Source organism: Sphaeramia orbicularis, chromosome 1, assembly GCF_902148855.1.
Source record: "Sphaeramia orbicularis chromosome 1, fSphaOr1.1, whole genome shotgun sequence".
Classification (NCBI taxonomy): domain Eukaryota; kingdom Metazoa; phylum Chordata; class Actinopteri; order Kurtiformes; family Apogonidae; genus Sphaeramia; species Sphaeramia orbicularis.
Window position 1 is genome coordinate 11,397,543 of NC_043957.1, and position 6,684 is coordinate 11,404,226.

Genomic DNA, 6,684 nt, shown 5'->3' on the forward strand with positions numbered 1-6,684 from the left:
GCATTTAATCCGGTGCCGAACCGTGGGTTCGCGTCCGAAACCCGGAGGACGGTTCAGACGAGGACTTCCTTGCCCGCTGTCCTCAAGATCCTGTTCATTATCATTATCATCCTAATTGTATTCAATAAACCCTGTAAACTTTTACATCCGTCTCTGCGTTCTGCATTTGGGTTCTGGGTCTGTGCTGAAAGCATTACAGTAAATCTGTGAAACCCATTTGTAAACATATTGGTTTGAGTTATTTTATGTTTTTGTAGACTTATATGCATCAAATGATATTCTGCAATTATTTTGATGATTTCTTTAGATTTCAGACATTAGAATTATACAGTTAGACAAAGGTTAAATCCATGAAACATCAAGTCTGTTTTTGTCTTTACGCATCCACCTTTATTTACCAAGAAGTTGCTAAGTTTGCCATATGACATTGTGTTCACCCTCTCTATGGCTTATATCAACAGTAATTCAATATGCTGGGTCAATTGTTGAAATGAAATGTTCAAATGAGGATTGAAAAATATACAGTACAGTTATTTGTAATCATTATTTTTAAAGATTTATTTTTGGACATTTTGTCTTAATTTGATAAATTCAGTACAGAGAGAGAGGACATGAGGAGGAAGAGAAAGTAAGAGAATGTCATAGAACGAATGGCCTTGGGCCAGATTTAACCCATAAAGTCCAAAACAGCCACCGGCAACCAAAACCATCTTCTGACCTAAAATGTTTAATACCTGTCGATCCACTAGTCCTATTAATACATGTAAATACTTGGTGTAAAATACAGCTTGTCGTTTTGTCATGGTCATCAGATATGACCCATTTGGATGTTCAGAGGCTCCGTAGTGAACATGGAAACACTGTCATCTTTTACAACATTGATTCACCAGTAAAACCCATGAAGTTTGATGAATGACAATGGATGGAAACACTTGGTTTATGCTCAGTTAATGATATATTTAGTTGAAAAAGTCACATTGTCTTCATTTTTCTATGTTTCTGATGCTATGATCATCAACTTCAATCTGAGCTTTTATGAATATCTATATGATCAGTAATTAAATATAGGAAAATACCAGATTTTCATCAAAAATGCAAAATACAGAAGAAAATATTACAATAAATGTTGATAAATAACTTAAGAAAGGTTAAATAGAGAGAAAAAAGTCATCTGGGAACTGCCACAAAAGTAGCACTGGGCCTTTATGGGTTAAGCCAGTGTCACTGCAATAACGAAATTACTTTACTTCATTACTTTTTTTTCTTTTTTTTTTCCTATCCTGTTCAGCAATTTGGCCTCTAATATAAGTGTACTGGGTGCCATGAGCTGCTTGACAGTTTTAATCTAAGAGGAGTGTGAGCTTTAGATTAATTTCCATTGGTTGGATTTAAAGACATATTGTTGATGAGAAAGCTATACACAAACATACATTGATACAGACCCTGAAGCAGAAACAAACAACAGGCAAAAACAGAACAGTAATGACAACAATAGAAGATCAGTGAATTTGAAGAACAGAGTAGTCTGATATCACAATAACCAGTAGCAAATAACAAATGGAAAAAAAAAAAAAAAAAGAGGAAGAAGCAAGAAGAAGGAAAAAAAGCAACAAAATAACACCGATGACTTAAGGCCAAAATTACTCAAAGGCAGCGTAACCCAAAGGTAATTTTACTTCATTACTTTGTTCAACCTCTGCTTTCAAAGCAAGACATATAACTTCCTCCTTAAAAACACTGTATTGACTCTTACACGGATAATATCTCTACCATCGCTTGTAACTCTCTGAACCTATGTCATCGACACTGAAATGTGAAAGCTCAGCAAGAACATCCACAGGTTTTACGCTAACAGGTAGATGAACGAGGAAAAGCAGAAGGTCCTGGTTGCTGTAGTGGACTGGTGAACCCTTCCCAAACACAACGTCATCGTCTCCAGCAGAAGGTACAATTCAGCTGCTACACTGGTCAATGCCATGACATTGTCCGTGTCTGATGAGTTGGTCTGAATATCCTTATAAACCCCTCTGTCACAATTGGCATTGACTTTGGTGGTTCCCATATTAAAGAGTTAATCGTTGCCATGTGAAAGTCCGAAGAAGACAGCCAGTCCTTCCTTCACCACTCTGTCTACTGTTGAGTTTATAGGTGGGCATGTGGAGATTTGTGTCAGTTTTTCCAGTGTCCTACATAAAGTGCTTATAAAGTATATAGGTATTTAAAGTATAATGTTCACTGTATAAACAATTCTAATCGGTAATTACTTAAAATGTCTTTTTAAAAAAGGAAAATAAATTGACCTCAGTTATTATTGAGGGGATTTAAAATTCTAAAAGAACCAACATTTATTTAGAAAAGTTGACTGAAAAAGAACATATTCCAAATAATGGTTAGATTTCATTTATCTACTAAATATTTCACAAAATGACTTCAGTGAAATGAATTCAGGTTTACCAAGTCCTTGGATATTTGTAATTTTCTTAGTTCATTATAGCGCACTTTTAATCCCCCTTGGCCAAATACAGTGTAAGATTCTGTTGAAAGTTACAGCCCTCTAATTTAGATTAGATTGTCTTTGTGTAAAACTTATTACATATATTTATATTTGAAAGTACACAGATATTATAACTGTACAAGGCACAAGGCCATTTGACCTTGAAAAAGTAGGTCAAGATGACCTATTTTCGACAGGCTGCTGCTCCATGCCAAGATGTATCCACAGTATACATACTGGTGCATATATCTGAATGCATTCTTCAGATAATGCAATTATGTTGTTGAATGGACAGACAGACAGACAGACAGACAGAGGGATGGACAGAAAGACAGACAGATGGACAACAAAACAATTATAATACCCCTTCAGCCAGAAGTTGGCTGAGGGGAAAAAAAACTAAAAAAAAAAAAAAAACAAGAAAAAAAAACAACTTTTGAAACCAAGAAGATATACTGTGCTGAAATTTTTCCCAAATTTATTTTATTTGAGTCCCAGCTTTTAAAATGGTAAACCAAATCCATGATAGGTTGTATCTATATGTCATATTCCTGATAATTTTTACAGCCATTTTGACACTGAGATGTTTGAATGGTGCCTGAATTTTTCATTTTATGTAGAAGTAGGTAGTTTCTTGTTCTCTCGTCAGTAAAATTATGTATATTATATTATACAGCACTCAAAGTACAGTTATTGCAACACTGACATTTGGGGGGGGGGGCTGTGGGTCAGGTGGTTGAGTGGGTCATCCAATAACCGAAGGACTGGCAGTTCAAACCCCACTCTGTCATGTGCTGTTGTGTCCTTGGGCAAGACACTTCACCCACCTTGTCTCCAGTGCTGCTACTCACTCTGGTGTATGAATGAGTATGTGGTTGTTGGAGGGGCTGTAGGTGCAGACTGGCAGCCACGCTTCCGTCAGTCTGCCCAAGGTCACCACCAGAGTGTGAATGTGTGAGTGAATGAATAATGGATCGTGCTTTGAATTTGCATTAACAGAAAAACGCTATTTAATCTAATCCATTATTATTTAGTGACATCTGAAACACGCTCCTTGTTGAAAGTTTTTGAAATGCTGGAAATGCAAATCAATTTGGAAACCAAATGAAAACCTCTGTGCCGTATGTGGTAATAATGATAATTCTTGACTGCAGGGAGTGATTTCAACATGTACGCCTTGTGTTTTAATGGTACAGTCTGAGACTAACGCCTCCACTCAGCCATGGCAAAACAGCGACACAACATTACAATGTGATTGACAACTATGGTACACATTACATCCCTAAGGTGTCTCTGGAAAGGGAAGTAAAGCGATCACTTTCTGTGTAATTGTGAAGTAAGCACAGATGGGCTGTCAGAGACGGATGTCAGGAATTGTTTGTCAGTTGAGGCCTTGGCTGGGTGTAATAATACTGCCAGTACTGTGGTCACAAGCAAGTGACATGAGGCAATGAAAAAGTTAGGCTTTGACCAGAATCTTAGCACTTTGTTCAAAGTGTGTCACTCACAGGTCATTGCTGAAAGTATTATACTGTAGGAGGAGCTGATGCCCTTTTTTTAGACAAGTCAAACCTGTCACTGACTTGATTCATCGAAAAAAAAAAAAACAATGTTGTCTGATATGACTTAAAACCTCTAGATATCATGCAGCCATGGTCACTCTCCCACACACACAGAATAAAACAGCAATAGAATCACACATTTAAAAAAAAAAAATGCAATGTACAAAGAAAATGCTCCATGCACCTTCAGGTACCAATCCACCTCTAGGGATCCTTGTGATTTTATTTGGAACAGTAATCAGAAAGTCAAGTCAAACTGCTGGGTTAGGTCTTGTGAAGTTAAAGGTCTATAGGTTCCATGCCGAGGGTTTGTTTGGGAATGTGTGGACTGAGACCAGTGGCTCAGTAAAGGTAATGTATAAAAACCAAATAACGCACAATGCCTTCATTAATGATAACAAAAGTCCAATATGGTCAGAGACACCATCAACAGACTTACATTCACTGTTTATGATGAGGATAGTTACTTGACCAGTGATCTACTTGGTGAGTCCTCATTTGGTCTGCAAAGTGGAGAAACAGAGGGCAGCTGCATATTCGATGACGGCATGTTCTTCTTCTCCTACATGATTGAATGTGCACCACATCTACTCAGTCAAGCTGATGTAAAAACTACAATCTCAAATTTAATAATAAGATGCTTAGGTTAACATCCACTCTTTTCATGACATCTTAACCATAAGTCAAAGTCTTAACTTTAACCTTGGCTTGGACTCATGATTAGGTTTATGACATTAAAAGTGTGAGGTGGATATGTACTGTATGTAGTAGACCTCATATTAAAGGGAACATTCTCAAGTTGTGTGTTTACCATGTGGTTAAAACAAATTAAAATTCATCATTTTAACCCCTAAAGACCCAGTGCTACTTATATGGCAGTTCTCAAATGGATTTTTGTCTAGACCTAACCTTTCTTCAGTGATTTAACACCATTTATTATAATATTACCTTCTGTATGTTGTGTTTTTTCAGTGAAAATGATGTATTTTTCTATATCTAATTTACTGACCACGTGGATGTTCATAAAAGCTCAGAATAAAGTTGAGGGTTATTTTATCAGAAACAAGGAAAACTGAAGAAAAAGTGACATTTTCAGCCAGGATATCAATAACTGAATGTAAAAACAAGTGTCTCCATCCAGTGTCATTTATCAATCTCTATTGGTTTTACTGGTGAATCAATGTTGTCGAAGATGATGGTGTTTCCACATTCACTACGGAGCCTCTGAATGTCCAAATGTGCCTTATCTGATGACCATGAAAAGATGGCAAACTGTGTTTTCACCAGTTATTTACATGTATTGACAGGATTAATCAATGAATAGTTATTAAACAATTTAGATCAGTAGATGGATTTGATTGACAGTGGATGTTTGGGTTTTTATGGGTTAAACATGGCTCAAATGTAACCCTAACCCTAAAATGGGTTTGCTGCTGACCTATTAAAAGGCTTTGTGTTGCTTATTTATTAGTTCCTCTATTTCATATGTAAGTGACAAACTCAGTATCGTATTTGCAAAGATAAAACAATGAATGCTTGATCATTTTAAATGTGTATAAATCATGTTCATCTTTGAGTTTAAAGAGCATACACAAACACACTGTCGCAATCTTAATGCAAAGTTCACTAAAATAACAACAGTCATAAAATTAATAATAGCATCAATTTATAGAGCATCTTTCTTCACAAAGTTCCAAGATGCTTATACTATAAGGAAGACAGAGCACCTGGAAAATCAAACCCAGGACCTTCTTGTGGGATGACATCACAAACTATTGTATTATTGTCTCATCTTATGTATTTTTTCAACTCTTTCATACTATGGGAAAACAGAGAAGGTTAAAACAGCCTTTTCTGGTGACATTTCAGTTTTATGAACAACAAAATGTACTTCAGAAACTAAGTGAAATAAAGAACTTCCACTGTAGATTCACATACAGTGTATTAGCTGGTATTCAGTCGGACTTGATACAGTGAAACAGTTGTTTGACATTTAGTACAGCTTCTACCATCTCAGAAAAAAAAATTTTGAACTATGACCATCATGTCTGACATAAAAAAAATAAATAAATAAAAAAAAACAGACCTCTGCTCTATTCAGCAACACAGAGATCTTGCAGGAGGGAAATTTGTTTCCAAAAAGATCATTCTAAACATCATACAGGTTTTACGTTCAGACATACACAAACTTCACATTTCTACAAGTGTTCATATATATTCCCAGTCTTCTGTAAACAGTACATTCATTTATACAGCTAAATACAGTAATAATGTCAGACAGTGTTGAACTGAAATACATCACTGACTTTAGTTAATGGAATGGAATACGATTAGAACCCAACATGGCTCCTGCACTTGTATTCATTTACAGAAATGTACCTGTCACTCGTCTAAAGTTGTATCTGTGTGGGATCTTTATTTGTGTATGTTTGTGTACACAGGTCTGTTTTCATATAGGGCATGTGCTATATTTTCCGTATGTTTGTGAATGTATTTACACTAGTACAAAGAGTCCTGTGAAGATCCAAAGCCATCATTTTGCCTCTGTGTATCGACACAGCTCTCTGTGTTATAAATAGAAGGTGGATGCATCGATTCCCTTGTGACACACAGCTCACGTTCAAAAAC

The 6,684-nt window shown here is 36.1% G+C and overlaps 1 pseudogene; it reads left to right on the top strand.

Annotated features, from left to right (window-relative positions):
• Positions 1-1,859: 1,859 nt before the first annotated feature.
• LOC115419248 (perforin-1-like) lies at positions 1,860-4,964 on the top strand (annotated as a pseudogene).
• The last annotated feature ends 1,720 nt before the right edge of the window (positions 4,965-6,684 follow it).